Below are 20,808 nucleotides of genomic sequence, written 5' to 3'. Positions count from 1 at the left end.
GTCCAAAATGTGGCATATTCCGTCCGCGTTAGGCTATAGGAATTCCGTTTTTATGACTGGATTCTACGAACCAGTCCGTGTTTTCCGCATCGCGGAAATTATAGAGCCGTATGTCTCAGAGTAGTCAGTGCGCTGTAATTGAATTACACATTTTTTCTTAGTAACTGTAACTGATTACAGTTACATTTATTTTGTAATTAAATTACGTAACGCCGTTACATGTAACTAGTTACTCCCCAACACTGTTGATTACTGCCAGAGGATGGGGAACATAAAGAGAGTAATGTTTTCTCGGCATGATTTGAAGTTTATGTCTTTGTATTCTTGTCTTTTTTTAGGAGCTCTTGCAGAAGTACAGTCGCATTTATGACCTGTCCAGATCCGAGCAATCTAAGGTGCGCCATCTGGCCGTCACAATGGCCATGGACGGACAGCCCCTTGAACGAATTCAGCAGCTGCTCGCAGTCAGCGTGGGAACGAGCGACCTGTCACCGAAGACCATAGTCCAGGATGCAGTGGAGCGAATCATAATTGCTCTCAGGTACGATGAGCTGCAGTTGGACGATTTCTCTTTGCCAATGTCGTTTTCTTAATATCACCCTCATTTTCTCTCTGTCTGTTTTATACTCTCGCTAGTACTGCTATCTCTGTCTCTCTTTCCCTCTCTCAGTCTGTGTCTTTATGGCCTATACCTCTATTAACCTGTGTCAGACTGGATGTGTTTTTGCTTGATTGAGTTAAACACAGCACTGGCCTCTGCCCTGGCCTCTAATCTCTCTCCTTTACAGCTTGCTTTCTCTCTTTTTCTTACCTTTCATCTCCTGCTTTTAGGAGGTCACCACCTTCCCTGCTGGCTGGTTCTTAATAACACTGTGTCCTTAGTAATACTAGCAATTCAGAGAGAGCAGGTAGTGCTAGCTTAGATTTCTCGAACCAATCTCTGATTTTCCACCACAACTTGTGAAACTTTTTAAGGCAGTTATTGTGAACCGATTTTTTAAGGTTTCGGACCAAACTGCCAACTTTTAAGAGCCCAGAGGTCTGGACAAACTGTTAACTGTGATTAATAATTTGACTTGGTGTCTCATTCAGCAGGTTTCAAGTATTGAATCTTGCAGCTATGGAGCCAAATATTTCTCAGAGGATTTCCGTTTAGATCTTCACATGAGAAAAAGGTAACACTGCAAGTCGAGCACCTGGTTTCTGAATCCAGCAAAGGGATGCTCACAGAGGACCTACCTTAAAAAGGACAGAAACACCCATAACGATAGGAATATAGATCGCTCTTACCACGGAAATGCATGCTTCAAACAAAACGGTCAGTGAAGACGAAGAAGAGAATGACATGTTCTCCCGGTACCTATTTATACTATAATCGCACCAGTAGTGATGTCATGGGCTGTCGCCGGCCAACATGTTGTTGGTGTTTTTTCAATGTATGCGTCAGACACGGGCCACGACGAGGCGTTTCCCCATAGCGACCCCTATAGGACGCAGTTCGAAGTTCCCTTGAAAGGGAACTTTCATTAGTCAGTACAATAATGGAGGATGACCATATCAGCCAGTATTGGATCATATATCATATATATGACCCTGGACTACAAAACCACTCTTAATTCACATGGGTATATTCGTAGCAATAGCCAACAATACATCGCATGGGTCAAAATGATTGATTTTTCTTTTATGCCAAAAATCATTAGAATATTAAGTAAAGATCATGTTCCATGAAGATATTTTGTAAATTTCCTACCGTAAATATATAAAAACTTCATTTTTGATTAGTAATATGCATTGCTAAGGACTTTTGGACAACTTTTAAAGGCTATTTTCTCAATATTTAGATTTTTTACACCCTCAGATTCCAGATTTCAAATAGTTATATACAAGGGTCACATATAACCAATCAGCCAGTATTGGATATTAAATCGTGCGTTCTTATTTTCAGCATTCTTATATTGCCTAAATTCACCTCTAGCCTTCAAAAAAAATTTTTTTTTTTTTTAATGTTTTTTAGACCGTATAAGTGACTACTAGTATTTCATAATAATGAATGAGTCAGTAGAATGAACTTTTAATATTATATTGGATGAACTATTATGCATTTTAAAATGTTAGCATTTTAAACAATGTGAAACAAAGTTGCATTATAAAACAAAAAAGAAGAGATATTTAATAGTGAAATCATTAAGATTTAATATTTTAGCACTGTTTCTAACTCATGTTCTATTGTTACGTTTTATAAATGACCAATGTACTTAATTGGTAGGAAATATATTTTTTTAAACTTTTTTTTTTTGTATTTTACATTGTAATGTTGTGCCTAAATTCACTCGAAGCATTCAAAACTTATGATTTTAATTTATTATAGGCTGAAATTGATATATAAATTTCATTATATATTATATAAATTAGTATCTTCCATAATCCGTTGTCAACCATGAAAATAATTGTCATTTTATCAGATTCAAACAGAATTTTATTATTGACACATCCCTACTTTTCATCACTTATTTGTATATATGTGTATATATATATATATATATTTTTTATTTATTTATTTATTTTTTTTTCCTCCTCTTAATTTTTCATGCGCTCAATACTTCTGAAAGATTTAACTTTTTTTTTTCAGTTTTTTGTAAATCTCCAAGACCATCAGAGTGGGAACTCGTCTTTCTGCACCTCCTGATTAGTCCTACTGCTTCGTGAGTCTGTGTTGATCAGACGTTTCAGCTCAATCCATAATCAAGCAGGATTAGTGAAGGTTTCCTGAATCAGAGAAAACGATGGTCAGAAAAATGAAGATTGATTACAGTTTGCTTCTCCCTTTTCTCTATGCTGGAGTGATTCATATTCTAGGTAATTGCTTAAAACTAAAGCTAAGCAAATTAATCATTAACAAAGAAATTATTTGGGCACAGGGAATTGTCAAACTATTTTGCAAAGTTTATTTCATCAAACTGTATTCTCTGCTTTACTCAGCTTTCTTGTGACCTGTTTTTTTTTTTAAGAAGTTGGAAATCTTTTTTTAAACGGAGGTGGAATCTGTGGTCTACAGAGCTGCTCATGATTGATGTTTATATCTGGGGAGTAAAAGATTATGGTTACGTTTCATGTATAAATAATCCTTTAGAAACACAATGTTCCTCCAAGGACACCGGTGTATATATATGTGTGTGCAGTTGCGTTTAGTGAATTTTAAAGGAAGGTTTTAAGTTTTTGCAGTCTACGTCATAATATTGATGATGCAAAAATGCTTGCATACTGAAGGGGTGCTAAAATATTTCGAAAATGGCTTGCAGTTGATCTGCTTTATTAGCATTTAAATGGGTTATCGGATGCAAAATTCACTTTCCTTGTTTTTTAACATAAATGTGTTGGAAGTGTGTGTACACATGTACCCTATAATGATAAAAATCCACCCAGTGTTTTTTTTTTAAATCGCTATTTTAAAATCCCCTTTCTCAAATCAGGCTGTTCCTGGCAGAATGACGTAGTTCTGCACAGGCCCCTCCCACGATAGTTGATTGACAAGGCCGTCTTACCTTAGATCCGCCCTGAGTGAGCTGTAAGCTGTCTGCCATTGTGTCGACTCCGGTGCAGGGGAAGACAAGAATGTCTCCGATTAAGCAATTGAGGTGTTTTGTTGTTGGATGTAATAATGAACATAGCAGTCGTCATTTACTACCGACATCTGAGCCGCCGAAGATGCAGAGGATTAACGTTACTTTCGTTTTTGAAGGGAATGCGCCCCGATCTGCTTAAATGTTAAGCAGTTTAGGTTTGTGCAAATCATTCGTGATCCAGCCTCACCTACAGTTTTTTTTTTTATGAATCTTTGCAAATCGCCCTTCCTAATAATGTGCTAGTTAGCAAGTTTCGCGGCTAAAGTTTACAGTCTGCTCGTCAATCAGCAGAGCTCATTAGCATTTAAAGTAACATGTTAGGAAACGGCTTGCTATGAACAGAGCTGATTTTGACAAGGTAAAAAGGGTGTTTTTTACACTACCATTGAGAAATTTGAACCAAAGTATGTTATAAACCTTTCAATAAGACCCTAAAGAATCATATCAACTTGTGGAAAATGGGCATCCGAAGAAAACAAAAATAAAGACTTTATTCAACAATTCGTCTCCTACGAAATGGCACCATAGCGCCATTTTGGAGAGTATCCACTGAACGCAAACAGTGTATGCTGTTCTGTGTCAGCCGCACCACACGGATATGTTTTCTACGTTTATTTACGCTTTGATTTGAATGAAAACGACGTATCCGTGTGGTGCTGCTGACACAGAACAGCATACGTTGTTTATGTCCAGCTGATACTCTCCAAAATGGCGCTACGGTGACGTGGAGGAGACGAATTGTTGAATAAAGTCATTATTTTTGTTTTCTTTGTGTACAAAAAGTATTCTTGTAGCTTCGTAATATTACGGTTGAACCCCTGATGTCACATGGATTATTTTACCAATCTCCTTGCTACGTCTCTGGACGTTGATCATATAAGGACCCTTGCTGTCTAAGGGAGGGTCAGAGAGCTCTCAGAATGCATCAAAATATCTTAATTTGTCTTCCGAAGATGAACGGAGGTCTTACGGGTTTGGAACGACAGTAATTAATGACAACATTTTCATTTTGGGGTGGAGTAACCCTTTTCATCATCTTTAGGATGATGTGGCTTGTACTTTTCAAAAGTTTGGGTTTGGCAAGGTTTAAAAATGTTATATTTTTATAGTCTCTTATGCTCACCAAGGCTGCATTTATTTGATCAAAAATACAGTAAAAACATTAATATTGTGAAATATTATTACAGTTTAAAATAACTGTTTTCTATTTTGTTATATTTTAAATGTATTTTATTCCTGTGATGGCAAAGCTGAGTTTTCAGCAGCCATTAATCCAGTCTTCAGTGTCACATTTGCACATTTGGTGCTTAAGAAACGTTTTGCTATTATCATCAATGTTGAAAACAGTTGTGCTTGCTTAATAATATTGTGGAAAAGGTGATACATTTTTTTTTTTCTGGACTATTTGATGAGTATAAAGTTCAAAAGTACAGCATGAATTTAAAATAAATTTAAAATCTATTTTTTTACATTTAATTATAAAAAAAAAAAAATCTTAATGACCCCCAAACGTTTGAATGCTATGGTAGTTCTGTATGTGGAATATTTTAAGTATTAGTATCATAGAAAAGTCATTGACATCTTTCTAATCTTTGTATGATTGTTGTAATAGCATTGCGATCAGAATGTAATATTTTAGATGATTGAAAGAGAACTAATTCATGTTGGAATTAAAAACAAACCCTCTAAACTTATTATAACAGGAGTACCAGAGGAATGTCAGAGCAATTCTTTGAATTTAACAGTACATGAACATTTTAATGATGCTGTAGCAATAAAATGGGCTGCTGTGCAGATTACAACAAGGGCAAAGCAGAAAAATGTGTCCCAACTATAGCGCTCTGCTAATTAAAGTCTGAAAATAAATCACTTATTGTTTTATACAGCACATCCACTGACTGTGATTTGATACAGTTGTGGGAATCCAGCTGAAGTAAATAATATTATATATTATAAAAAAGATGTTGAAACATGAATGATTTGGAAGCAACACGACAGAAATTTGTCATTCCCAACGAAGCATCGCTCATGTTATATTAACCTGTGATATCTCCTAACCAAAGAGAGAAGGTGAAGTCTAACATACAACTACAGCACTGAAGGAAACGGCAAAATAGAGCATTTGTTGACATCATGGAGAAGATGCCTCTGAAGAACAGCCTCTGGAGACCACAGATTATTAAACACCAGACTGACAAAGTGTTCACTGCAGCAGTAGGAATGAAATAAGAGAATGTTGGTGTAAAAATACAAAGCAATTATTAATAGAAACATAATTAGGCGGAGCAGCCTCATGCATAAAAATATAACACAAACACCTTTAATGGAGGGAGACAGACAAGGCCAGAGGAGAAGGGAGTAGCCCTGCAGCTAGAACATCAGCAGAAGAGCATTAAGATTGCTCAGTGTGAAAATCCCATCCTTCAGCGTACACACACACACAAAGTTTGCAGCCATAAAGCCACTTAAAAGCCTCAAGACACTGAATCAAAACTCAAGCTGTGTGTATGTGTGTGTGTGTGTGTGTGTGTGTGTGTGTAAACCTGGACGACCCAGAATTGAGGTCCTGCAGATCCTAGAACATTCATTCAGCCTCAGCGATCAAGACATCCACCTACTGGTGTTCTTCAGGAGCCAAGCTGTTCTGAAAGCCTGCTGGCCAAACAGAAAGGTGAAAAATATGCATATACCCACACTGGCACAAAACACGATTTACACTTCACACATAAATATTATTACATTCCCACATCTCTGACTCAGTATTAGCTTATTTCCTCTGTGAGGCACTGTGAATGTAATCTCATTCCCAAATACACTGTGGGTGTGTGTGTGTGTGTGTGTGTTTGTGTGTGTGTGTATGTGTGAAGGAATGAGATGTATTTGGTCCAGGGATTACCAATTGCCTGCTTAACCATGCTCTTTGGCCTCACCTCATGTTGCTTTGGGGGTGCGAGCATGCCATTCTGCCATTTTATGTGGTGTTCTCTGTCTCTCCGTATGTACCAGAGAAGCTGGAGTAAATTCAAGAGTTGAATATATAGAAGAACTAAGAAACTCTTCTGTCTAAATCTGTCAGTGTTTTTCACAGCAGAATGACCTTCTGATTTTCCTTGCTAAACTTTTGGTTTACAAACGTCTAAGAAATCAGATAAATGTACTAGCTCAACATAATTGAATTAGAATGTTTATTGCCACTCAGATCCGCCTACAGTTGTGGGAGCTTGTTTATACTTTTTCCAAAAAGAAATGATTAAAACAGATTTTCTTAATGTTTAAAAGAAGAAATGAGGCTTCGTTACTAATCGGAAACTAATCTAAAAGGATGGATGGATGGACAAATAGATGAATGGATGCATGCATGAATAGACGCATGGGTGAATAGACAGAATCAAGTTAATATAAAGTTAATATAACTCCATAATAGTTCTTTAGTTAGTTTTCTGACATAAAGTGAAGAGTCACCTCATCTTACTCAACACACATTACAAAAATACATGCTGTTAATCCATTTTCCACCAAATCACATAATCCATTCTTTCACTAAACTTTAATCATGCAAATGAATATTTATATAAGCAGACACTATCAGTGTCACGTTGCACACACACGAGGGACGAGGAGACGCTGGAGAATACGTTACCAAGACTTTATTTACAGGAACCAAGGGAGACGAACTCAGGAAGACGTTTACACGAAGACGTTCAACAGCGGACAGAGAACTTGGGACTGGGAACACATTTTATACACACACACAGGAGGAGGGGATGACGAGACACACCTGGGAGCAATAAAACCAAGGGAAACACCTGGGACAAATGAAATAAACTAATCAGGACAGGAACAGGAAACTAACCAAATAAGGGCATGGGAAGGCACATGGGGAGCAGGACACACACAAAACATGGAACAGAGTCTGACAATCAGGTGTTTGGTTTCACTTTAAGAGGATTACTCCACCAATTGTTTAATAGAATAATTAAATGCAACTTTCAAACTTCAGGGGTTTAAAGCAAAAGAGCCCCTCAAGATTTATGGAAGTAGTTCCAGTTTCCTATCAGTCCTTGATAAGTGTTATTTAGTGGAAAACAACAGAATACCAAGCTTATGGTTGGAAAGAGCCATTTTTGGCATGTCGCAGTTTTGGACTCGACTAGTTTAGAACATTAAGGATGAAGTCTAACCTTTAATTCCACAGTTTATCACTTCACTGCTCTTTTAAAAAGTCTCAATTGTGGCTTTCTTTCGTATTGCTTGGCTGTATCCCTACATTGGGTCTCCAATGTTGGCAATAGCTTTGTTTTCCTCAATGAAATTAATTAATTGTGTCTTTATTGTGATCTGAAAAGGAAGGGAAATGAGGGGAGTTGTAATGAGAAGCCATGCCCTGAAGGAGGAGGAGTAATTAAAATGAACAGATTGAGCGAAGGGAAAGAGGATTGGCTCTATTTCACCAAGACGTGGAGGCCACGTACTCGGATGCCTAAATCCTGATTGGGAGCGCTGAGCTGGGCCTGTGCGCCCTGAGCGATGGGCATCAGGCCACGGAACGCTGGCGTCGCGCGTGTCTGCTGAGAAGAGGACGCTGGTTTACATCACGAGCCATGGAGTCTGGTTAGCCCCAGGTGTATGTGTGTCTTCATTTATGTCGGTATTTTTGCTTTTCTCTGTTTTTGTACTGTGCTTGTTCATGCCCACAGGATTGTGCGCATGTTTGTCTCTTAATATAACACTTCTACCCCCTGTATCCCAAACTAATCATCTCCTAACTCGCACACCGGCCCATCCTGCCTAGCACCATAGCAACCGCGACTTTACTTCTGCCAAGCAGGAGCTGCATTTCAGGTCTCGCATCTGTTTGTTCTGTTGCATGTTTTGCTGAGCTGTATATTCTCTGTTGTTGTTTACTTGTGCTGCGTTGCGGTGGTGTTTATCTCCCTGATGTATGAGGTAGAATTGTTTAACTTTATCAAAGCATAATAGGGGCCGTCCTTTCAAATTCACCAAGAAGAAACGTCAAAGCTCATTGTAAGAGAAAGAAGCAGCGCGCGTGAGCAATGGAAAGCGCCGGGACGATTATTGCACGGTTGTCTGATTGAGGAAATGACTTTGATCGCAGACAGAATGAGAGTGGTTGGACTTTTTGTCTCATTCACTAACTGTCAGTGGAGTGTGATAACTCTTTCAATTACATTCATCAGGTTTAATTGCTGACAGGTTTCCCTATAAAATGACACATACTTACCCTCAGCAGAAATCATTGTAGGTGTAGAGAAATTCTGTAGAGCTGTGTGTTTTTTGCTGCCATGTTGAGGTTGCACTTTTTCCTTCGTTTTCACAAATTGCCTTGACAGTCAACTCGACGGCTTGTCTACGCTCAAAACAGGCCACTCCTATACATAGGATCTTTGAGTTTATTCTAGCGAACTGCTAGATTAACTCTAAACTCCCAAATATGCAGGTATAGATTTTCTATATTTATAAGTAAAAAAAAATAAAAATTTCCCCCAAGCAATTTTTTGCAGCTGTAGGCTCGGCCTATATATTTGCAATCAAAATAAATGTAAGCAACGTGACCCAGACACAAATGTGAATTTGGTTCGATTAAAACTGCTGCTACTGTTTATTGCGAGTGCCAAATTAAAACCATATTGTGAATGATGAATATTGTACTAATTATTAATTCTAGAATTTAAAATAAATAATAAATAAATAGTATCATGAGCAACAATTACTTACAGTTAGTATTTATTAGCTAAATTCATTTCAATTTCTACATATACCAACATGTTTTAGTATTTAAAGTTGTATAAATCAACATTAGTTTATGTATTTCAAATGAACATGAATTAAAAATTAGGGGTTGACCAATTATCGGCCTGGCCGATATTAAGCATTTTATGGTTATCGGTATAGGTCATTTTCAAAACTGATTTGCCGATAAAATAATTTAAAAGCATTTAATTAAAGTTTTTGTCAGAGCCCTTGTTATTCTTAATTTTGACATTAATTTTCATTTTTACACCAGACATGTTCATTGATTCAAAATATAGTTTATCACTCTACTGGATCTGTTATAATCGGTGTCTGCATCGGCCCTGAAAAACACATAGGCCTTTCGGTCGACCCCTGTTAAAAATGGACTGTAGTATATGTTTAAATTAGCATAAATTATAAAATCATGTTTAAAAAATGTTGTTTATTGTTAGATTATGATACCAGTAATACATAAACTCATTGAAACATAACATTGTAAAAGTGTTACCAAATAATTATATTATATGTGATAGCAAAGAGATTGATTGTTGCATTTGTTGCGTTTGACGAATCACAAACTTATCCAAAACAACTTATTAATGTTGCAAATTACCTCATAAATGTATTTTACCTCACCAAATGTTTTTCTAAAAGAAATTTAATTGAAATGACCTGCATTATCTGCATTTCCCTGGCAATTTCTGCCTGCGTTATGCAAACAATCTCTACCCCTTTGGCATCGCAATGACTTGTGTTCAGATCCTCATCCCGGTGGCACACGGCCGTGGATTTTTTTGTCTCTTAATTTTAGCCATTCGTCTTAGCCTAACGGCAACAAAATGTCGCAGTCCCTGTGAGTGCTTACTGCTCACTTGGCAAAGGACAGCAGCTTTGTCAGACTGAATTGAGAATCTTTATTTGGCAGCTATCCGTGTCCCAGACTCCCTTGTTTACTTGTATTCTGAAGTAGTTATTGATGTAATGAGTGCAAATGAATTTGAGGATGCTGGCATGTGTGTACACGTGTGTTTGGGATCAGACATGGAATGTTATCGTTGCCATGGTCCCTTGACTTGATAATCTGGACTCATTTGTCATGTTAAGAAGCCGTCAGTGTTTCGGTTAGATGGGAAGGGTGTGTGTGTGTGTGTGTGTGTGTGTGTGTGTGCGTGTGTGTGTGTGCGTGTGTGTGTGTGTGCGTGTGTGTGCGTGTGTGTGCGTGCACGTGCGTGTGTGTGCGTGTGTGTGCATGTGCGTGTGTGTGTTTAACCGTAGGCAAGCTTAATGACTAGGGTTAATGTGGTCATTAAAACAAGGTCTTCGTTTCCCCCCGGAGTGCATGCTTTAATATGCCCATGTTTAGCAGTGCTGTTTTAATGTCTTTATCCAGTGTGTGTGTGCGTGTGTGTGTGTGTGTGCGTGTGTGCTTGCATGGTTGTGTATTTGGTTGTTTGTTGATTACAGAGAAAGAGCTAAATTCCCCACATTGAAACCTTCCTGTTATTAGATTTTGTTCAGATTGTATTATATAGTAATGTTTGTTTTTTTAAAGAAATCTCTTATGGTCACCAATGCTGCATTTATGTGATCCGAATCACAAAACATTTTAATTTAATGAAAATTTTAAAACAACATGTTTCTATTTTGATGTATTTTAAAATGTAATTTATTCCTATGGCAAAGCTGAATTTTTAGCATCATTACTCCAGTCTTTAGTGTCACATGATCCTTCAGAAATCATTCTAATATACTGATTTGGTGCTTAAGAAACATTTCTTGTTATCAATGTTGAAAACAGTTGTGCTGCTTAATGTTTATTATATTTTCTGACTGAAAAATATCTTACACACACATATTTGTGGCACTGGCAGTGTGTCAGCTCGGGTCTGTCACGAGCGCTCTTGTCTTTCACACGTGTCACTCTCCTCTGTCATTAGCCCCGCCTCTCCGGCACAGCCTGGGGCCATGCTTACATCATCTCCCGCTTCACGGGCTTCAAGTGTCAGTAAGTTTCACTTGCTGTACTCTCCTACATTAACTTCCCAAGGTCTTAGTGAGAGTTCCTCTGCTTCTAATTCTTTGAAATTCCTCTAGTTTCTAGCATTCTATTTTTGTTGACTTTATATAAAAAATCCCTTTCAAGAAAAGTCCGTTTACTCGGCGGCCATATTTGCAACGCCTCCGGGCAGCTATTTCAGGCATGCACAACCTATTCCTATCTATTTGAATAAATCTCAAAAAGTACTAGCCAAATTCATATTTAAATAACTTATTTCAAATCAGCAATAAAATTTGACATAAACACTTCCATAAATGTTGTTTCTTATCCTCAAATGTCATTAAAAAGTATATTTCAGGTTTGTCCAGCCAATTTTTGTGATTGGCTGTTTTAATTAGAAGGCGGGACTCACTTTGCGCCACAGTTTCTTCTAATAATGGTAATATGAAATGTCCTGGTATATGATTATATAAGAGTATGATTGTATTGGTGAAGGAAGATATACTATCAGAGCTGGGTAGTAACTGATTACATGTAATCTGGATTAAGTAATCATATTCCAAAAATTAAGTATTTGTAATTAGATTAAATTAGATTTTAAAATGCTTGGAATCAGACTACAGTTACTTTTTATTGATTGCATAATTACATATTATTTACGCAATAGCAATAAGTTATTCATTATTTATTGATTCTTTCTAATTCATTTTTTCATCTTTTAAATGTTCCTTTCTAAAATAGCCTGCTGCTTATATTTTCTTTAAACTCACAACCCCCCTGCAGTTACTTTACGGACCCCAGTTTAGGAAATCTTGACATAATGTAATGTTTTAATGCAATTCATGTTGTCACTAACAATAAATGGAATTCTTTTTCTTTGCATCTTTATATCAATATGGTACAAGATTATCCTATTTTAATTAATGTGATATACAAGTTAGGTCAAAAGTAGTCATCTAAAAGTAATCAAAAAGTAGTCTGATTATATTACCTAAAATGTGTAATGTAATGCAATATGTTGCTAACTGCAACCTTATATTGTGTAATTTGGAATCAGTAATGGATTGCAATTGGTCTCTTACTGTTTTTACCATATTAAGCAATGGAAAATAGTAGTATGCTATTATGCTATTCAGAGTTCAGCCATAGTTTTGTGGAAGTGAATTTTAATTTCTTCTAGAAGGGAAACTGCAGTCAGGGGAATAGATAAGAGTTCAGAGGAGGGTGTTGAAGAAAGTGTGATGGAGGCAATCACAGTGCGTTGAAAAAGGTTACACAAGGAGCTTTCAGGAGAAGGTACAATGTGATTCAGGGCCTGCAACAATATTCCTGTCAGTCGGGAAGTTCACAAGACCTGAGGGTGTACTATTTGTCATTTCCACCTTGCCGGGTCTACACTGGTGCGGTCTTTCTCCCAACGGTCTATGCAGCATTACGTCACCAAAAATGAGCAGGAACACAAGGTCTGAGGGCATTTTGGACTGGAAAAAGTGTTGTTCCAGGTTCTTACCTTACTCCTAAAATCATAGAGCACTAGTTGGTGGTTGTTTCAGTACCGACAAAGGCTTGTGATCCAGGAGCATGTCCTACTTGTGTACATGACATTAAGCAGGTCTGAGTTCAGGTTTCCAGAGGTTTGAGTTCAGGTGTTCAGTGTCTTAAAGGTGACTCAGCTTTGACGTAATGTTCTCAGGAATCGAGAGCACACTGAAACTGGGCTATATATGGAAACTGCTTTACCTGTGACAGATTTATGCCAGCGCTGAGAAGACACAGTGTGTTTTATGTGCACCTCATCACACACAGACAGCCGTGATCCATCAACGACCTCCGTCCTTGGCCTGGAGCTCCATTAGCATGGGCTCATACTGTAAGTGGCTGCAAGGGTGGCTAGAGTCATAATGGTTAAGTGGGGGGAAATCATAGAAATCATGGAAAGTGGATATTCAGCGTACTATGACATACTGGTAGTTCAAAGAGTTCAAAACACCCCCCAGTTCACATAGACTGTTTATGAAAACTACACTGCAAGATTCATTTAGAAATTATGATGACTATGACATCACAACTATTGAGAAATTTCTGCAAAATTTTGTGGATAAAAAAGGTCCCTTGTCAATAGTGCATAAATGAAAAAAGCATAGCTCACACAGTCACTTTCAAACCAAGCTGCTGTCCATTAGTCGTTGTGGCGAATTTGAATGACAAATTTGAACCAGTTGTGAAATTTGCACATTCACCCCAAGCAAAATTCCTGATTGCACATACTCCTAAGACCCAATTTCAATTGGGAAAATTTGCAGAACAGCAGTAAATGCAACCACACCTCAAGGCTATAATCAACAAACTTTGTCCTCATCGTCTCTTATGAATCTGTTTGCTTGATTCAAAACAGTGAATCAGTTGTAACATCTGAATGACCTTAGTGAATTACTTTGTTCAGACTGTTCATTTAAATGAATCTGATCAACAGGTGATTGACAGATTCAGTTGAGTCCTTGCACTTGTGTTTAATATTTCAATAAACAAAGCTGTGACGAAAGGGGCGAGGCCGAGAGCCGTGGGAACGGAGCGAAGCCGGTGGAGTAAATGCTAATGCGCGACACCTGCGCCACTCACCGGTCTCGAGTCCCACGGAGGAGCTCCGGAAGGATAAAAGGAGGAGTGACGACAGTGTTGGTCGAGTGAGGACCAGGCCTGGACTTTATTTTGTGTTTTGGTTCTGTTTGTGCGCGACAGTCGTCCGCGAGGGGCTGTCGCGCTATTTTGTGTTTATTTTATTATTAAAGTTTTCTTTGAACGTTCAGCGGTTCCCTTCTTCCCATGACTACGAACTTTGTTACAAAAGGAAAACAAATAAAATATAGGGGGGGAAAAAGTTTATTTTATTTCAAATTTAAATTGTATTTATTTCATAATATATTTATCTTCATTTTACATTTTTAGGATTTAATTAATGGACTTGCATCAACTCACAAACCACTTGCAGTTTGGAAAAATTTGTAAAAGGGTAGCTTCATTGTAGTTGAACTATTTTAAATTGTAAGCAGCATTAAGTAGTTTGGAGATCTACAGTTTCAAAGTATCTCTGACTACTACGCCATGTGAAAAAGCAAGGCAAAAGTACTAGATTTTATGATCGGTCCTGTCTAAGCTGAGTTTACAACTTCATTTACTAACTCTGGACAGACTAGACAGCTCATTTGGTTTTCTATCTTCTTTGATCAAGGTAGATCTCCGTTTTCTCCTCTATGCTGTAAGTGTGAGTGCATGTCCCTTCATCTGAATGTCTGTCCTTTTAAGACAGGATCAGAATATCAAACTCCAGTCCCCCAGCGCTGGGATTTGGATCAGCTGTACATTGAGAGCACAGGGTAATCACTGGCTTCTGGCTTTGCATAAATCAAAGAGCCGACTTAATATTTAATTATGCTCCAGGTACTTCTGTCTGTGTTCTTCATCTCGCTCTCTCACTCTTCCTCTGAAGCTAAGAGGAGCACATTCCGCCTTTGTAAGGGTCTGCCTGAACATCTAATCACATACAATCATGCTAACAGCAGTGAGGTCTCACAGCTTAACGGAGTCAAGTGGTGTTTCATCAAACAAAAAGAGAAATTAACCAAATTCAGCATCACTGGATATGAACAGGTGCGGAGTCTTGTTGTAGCTGTGGTGCAGCTGTTGGCACATGCGCTATGGGTTTGTTGGAGCTGTGGTGACGCAGGTTCAAGTTTGTGCAGCGGCGTAATGCGTTGTGGTCTGAAGTTGTCACGTGACTATTAGTGGCATGTTTATTGTTACATATTTCTTTAGTGTCAATTTCATGTATTGTTAACCTTGACAATGAAAAGTATTAATTGCTATATATCATATCATATCATATTATATTATACAAGAAAAGATAACACCAGAGTATTTTAAGGGTTTATTTATTGAAATGTACATATGAAAAATATGAATTTATAATTTATTATATTATATTATATTATATTACTAAAATATATACAACATTTTTGTATCTTTCTCTGAATGTTCAGTGTTCAATTAAAGTTTGGTCTGTTAGAGTTTGAAACATTTTTACAATTATTATTATTATTAAAAATTATATATTTTGTCGAAATAAATGCTGTTTAAAAACAAACACAGGAGTTCTTGGTGAAAAAGTGAACAGCTGTTGAATATTTCTGTAAGTCAGTCTTATGTAGAACATATGTAAAAGAGGTTGTCCATTTTCTGATTAGGTCAAGCTCTCTCTCTTCCTCTCATATAGCCTTATGGGCTTTCCTATGTGTAATTTTCTAGCTAAGCAGTGCATAACAAATAAGGGTCGAGAGTCTGATCTGTCGACTCCACAAGAATCAGAAAAAAGCATGCAAGAAAGAAAGAGGATTGCAATGCATTGCAGTGGGTGAGGTGAAACTGGGGCATTTTCTTTTAATTTGGCTCTCTTCTTTTTTCTAGCGTTGACTTTGAGACTTAAAATCTCAAAGCATTTCTGCTGATAGAGAAACATAGTTGGCAATTTAGAGCATTAATCTGTCTAGACCATTAGGAAATGATAAGTGTGTGTGAGAGCATTTGTACATGTGTGTATGGGTTGATTTCAAAGCACTGCAGTGACTGTACATTGAGTCTATTGTTTTTGGTGTGTGATCAAGGCACTTTTCACCTCTCTAACACACTGCCACAATCTCAATGACCTTTGCTGCCTTGAGGGTGAGTACATTGAGTTTCCCGTCGATATGTTCCAGCAGTGCGTGAATGACTGTTTGACTGCTCTTAATAACATTTGAGGATGGTTTTTAACAACATTGCAGAATGGTTTCTCACTCCACTGAGCCGCACAGTGCATTAGTCCTAAATTGGACATAAGCTGAAACCTATAGAAATTGAAGTGAGATCTCTTGACACAAGTTTTCAATATTCGGCATTAAATCGGTGCTTTACTAATCACTCTTGTCTGTCGGGGGCTTTTTGTGTGTCGAAAAGAAAACTATGAAGCTGTGACACATTCTTCTCCATCCCTGAAGAACATTTGAATTATTTTAATCTTTGCTTAATTGTCATAATCTGCTTCACTGAGCTGAAATGCAGGCGTTCTTAAGAGACGCTGAGAAAGGAAGAGAATGAGTGTTTTTTTGTACAAGTTTTAATGTTGTTTGGAATGTAAAATAAATGTATATGCATATATGTACTTGTGTGTATGTATATATATATATATATATAAATATATATAAACAATGCATAAAATGTGTGCTTTATAGCACATAAGTTGCACAATATCCTTCCTACCTCAGATTGTACATTCTAGACATTGTTGGAAGTGTGGCCTATCAGTTATTGAACACGCTCCAACAGGTTAAGCCGTGATGCCCATGAAGTCGAGGTGAGTTTTAGTCTGTCTTGCATCATTTCCAGTTTCCATTTCCGCCTCTTCTCCCCAGGCTGGTTTGAGTGTCTCAGAACCTGCTAATCTTGGGGGATTTTCATGCGCAACAGTCTCTAGAGCTTACAGACAATGGTGCGAAAAACAAAAACATTGGCAGCTCTGCGGTAACTGGAAAACAACCACCCGTTACGACAGTGTCATCAATAACATTGTCTCTGAATGCACAGCAGCAGTAGACCACACCAGGTTCAGCTTCTTTCAGAGGCAACATTGGAAAAAAAAAAAAAACGCTGCCTGTTTTGACAAATCTCAATTTGTGCTGTGACATACAGATGGTGCAGGCAAAATTTTGCATATGCAGCATGAATTCATGGATTCATCCTGTCTTGTTTCAGTGATTTTTGGCTGGTGTTGGTGGTGTAATGGTGTAAATTAGGGCTGCACGATAAATCGCATGCGATATTTAATGCGCATCTTGTCAGTAAAGCCGGTTCTGTAATCAGTGGTAAATCTCCATCACGATCATATATGAATGCGGTTTTGTGCAGCTCGTCAGTGAGCAACGGCTCTGTGTAGTTAATGCTGCTCAATGTGAAAGCACGCACGTGAAGGAGATTTACCGTTGATTACAGAACCGGCTTTACTGACAAGATGCGCATTAAATATCGCATGCGATTTATCGTGCAGCCCTAGTGTAAATGGAAATATTTCATTGGTGTTGCTCACCATATGCACTTTATAGTCGGTCTACCCATCTTCTAATGTCTACATTCAATAGGACGACCACACAATACCAATAATATGTCGACCAATAATGATGATCAGGGCCTATTAAAGGATTAATTCACTTCCAGAATAAAAATGTACTGATAATTTACTCGCCCCCATGTCATCCAAGATGTGCATGCCTTTCTTTCTTCAGTCAAAAAGAAATTAAGGTTTTTGAGGATAACATTCCAGGATTTTTCTCCATATAGTGGACTTCAATGGGAGCCAATGGGTTGAAGGGCCAAATTGCAGTTTCAATGCAGCTTTAAAGCGCTCTACACGATCCCAGCCGAGGAATAAGGATCTGTCATTTTCCAAAAAAAAAATAAAAATTATATACTTTTTAACTACAAATGCTCGTCTTGCACTAGCTCTGTGATGCGAGATTTCACAGATTATGTAATCATGTTGGAAAACATGGTTGATTTTTCGATTGTGTACTTTGGGTTCAAAAAGGTAGGGTAGGGCGAAAAACTCCATCTCATTTTCTCCTCCAACTTAAAATTAGTCCAACATCATTGTTTTACCCTTTTTATGTAAAGGACGTTTGACTTTCTTTGCACGTTCGCTTTGTAAACCCTGGGTCAGTACTTCTGCCTGCTCGAGGTTGAGCTATTGCAAGACGAGCATTTGTGGTTAAAAAGTATATACCTTTTTTTTTTTTTTTTGAAAATGAACAATCATTTCGCTAGATAAGACCCTTATTCCTTGGCTGGGATCATCTGGAGCCCTTTGAAGCTACACTGAAACTGCAATTTGGACCTTCAACCCGTTGGCTTCCATTGAAGGGCCACTATATGGAGAAAAACCCTGGAATATTTTCCACAAAAGCCTTAATTTCTTTTCGAATTAACAAAGAAAAACACAAACATCTTGGATGACATGGGGGTCAGGAAATTATCAGTAAAAAATGTAAAATCAAAAACACCTTAAAAAATTTAAGGCCGTTCAAGTCAGGGTTGCCAGGTCTGCCTTTTTTCCCTTCACCAAACATTATTTGTAACACACCCCCCATCCAGTAATTGTAAAGAGCTTTGTGTTTTGTTACTTTTGATAAGAGAAAAAGTCTCAGCTCTCAAATTGTGTCCATTTAGTTGTGTGCATCCCTAATCAAAACCCATTTGATCGATATGTGGAAAGACATTTTGGAGAGTTTCAGGAGGACAGGCTGCCTGGCATGATGCTGCAGAAAACGAAACAAAGTAACCACTAAAATGTCCTCTTTGTGGTCATATTTGCACAGGAGTCATTTGCGACTTGTCATTTTGTCTCGCATTTGGCCTTATAGCCTTATAACCCAAAATTCAGGCTGTTCTGGGAATAAAGAATGGGATTATCATAGATGTGGTGATTGAGTCTCTGCTGTATTCTTTGGTAACGTAATGACTGTTGGTTTGCTGAAAAACAAATAGTTTTTCACAGAAACACTCAACCTTGTAATGCACTCAAGTGGTACACCTCCTCAACCCTCTCTGAATATTCATGAGCCCCTCCCATATGCATGCATAATTAATTAAATATGTGGTAGAGTCTGAAATATCAACACAAATGGCTTTTATTATTCAAATATTGAAATATTAAATGCCATTATGCATGTTTTCCAGGTGGCAGCATGTCAAGAATACTCCGGAGTAAAGCTTGCATTTCTATTTAGCATATGAGGGTAAAAGTGTAGTTTCAAATGCTTGGACTCTCACAGTGTGATACAGATATTGATGTTTCATATTATAGCTACAGTGAACGTGGATCAGGTGAGAGACAGGCAAAGCGTGTGATTTTGTGTTATTGGATACAACCCCTGCCGTGCCTTTACAACAAAAAGGATCAATATTTGAGGAGGTCTGTGTTGGTAGTGTTCCAATACAGTTATCATAGTGTTTGTTGATTATGTAATAGTTTATATAAATTTATTAATAATTATATACACTAGTGTTCGAAAGTTCGGTGTCAGTAAAATTCAATTTCCAGTAAATGCTGTTCTTTTCCGTTTTCTATTTGTCAAAGGATCTTGAAAAACTGTATCATGGTTTTCACAAAAATATTAAGCAGCTATTTTCAAAATTGATAATAATGTACCAAATCATCATATTAGAATGATTTCTGAAGGACAATGTGACACTGAAGACTGGAGTAATGGCTGCTGAAAATTCAGCCTTGCCATCACAGGAATAAATTAAATTTTAAAATATATTAAAATAGAACATTACAAAGATTGGTAAAGACAAACGTTTCGGTTTCGGCTATCTGCCTCCGTCAGTGTGACAATTCTTTGTCTCTCAGTGGTTATATAACAAATGACATACATCAGGTCACTATAGTTACTCAATCAATCCACAGACTCCACTTAAACATTAAAAGTTAAATGTTTTTACTTTGATCTAATAAAATGCAGCCTGGGTGAACATAAGAGACCTCTTTCAAAAACAAAAAATTACTGACACCAAATTTTTAAACTGTAGTCTGTATAGGAAATATAAGTTATAGTTAATCATCTAAGCATCTGGAGCTTAGTTAATGTAGTCTTAATATTGCACAGAAAACTTCAATAATTGACAAGATTTAAAAGCTTACGAAAAGTTCAAACAAGTTTTTCTGGCTAGTCCAAATGATGTCTGTGACCTTTCTGATCTAACTGGTTGATCTAAGTGTCCGGTTCACCATGCACATTTCCCTTCAAATATATTGGAAACACATTATTTCTGATTTATATTTTTAGCTAGTTTCTGTCATAACCATTTAAATTAAGCTAAAAGCTAGCTCACATTTCTTTGTTGCTTTAATCTGTTTGGTATCGCCTGATTTTGTGAAGTGTGGTTCACATTACATAGTTTGTGTAACCCGATGCATTGAGATTAGGCTAAATATACAAAGCTAGTTTATGTTTATAGAAATAGCTATCAGTGGCCATTTATGTAAACTCTATATTTATTTTCAGTGCAGGAAAATTCCTGTATATCCTGTATCACCAGATCCAGCCCATAGATTGCAGCTGCCAGACCTTCTTTATATATTCTTGCTGCATCATCTTTGTAAAGTATCAGAACCAAAGCTCCAAACAGATCCACAGACATCAGATCCCTTCGGCTTTTGCGTGCAATCATGCTAACACACACTTCTGCACCGACACACACATCATGCATTCACTGACATAAGCATGCAGCGCCATGCTAGAGCACACATCACAGGCCGCTGAAGAGGTACGGAGATTACGCCCTGGAGTATCATTCTTTGGAAACTCAAGGGCCCTCCAGCCAGGAGCCGCCGTCTTTGTA

General features: G+C 37.6%; 1 pseudogene; it reads left to right on the top strand.

Annotated features, from left to right (window-relative positions):
• Window positions 1-20,808, top strand: part of LOC107690897 (neuroblastoma-amplified sequence-like) — a 170,392-nt pseudogene that overhangs the window by 123,676 nt on the left and 25,908 nt on the right.

This window comes from Sinocyclocheilus anshuiensis, unplaced genomic scaffold (genome assembly GCF_001515605.1).
Source record: "Sinocyclocheilus anshuiensis isolate Anshui unplaced genomic scaffold, SAMN03320099.WGS_v1.1 scaffold3034, whole genome shotgun sequence".
Taxonomy (NCBI): Eukaryota; Metazoa; Chordata; class Actinopteri; order Cypriniformes; family Cyprinidae; genus Sinocyclocheilus; species Sinocyclocheilus anshuiensis.
Note: the sequence above shows the minus strand (reverse complement) of the source record. Positions and strands in the feature narration are given on the sequence as shown.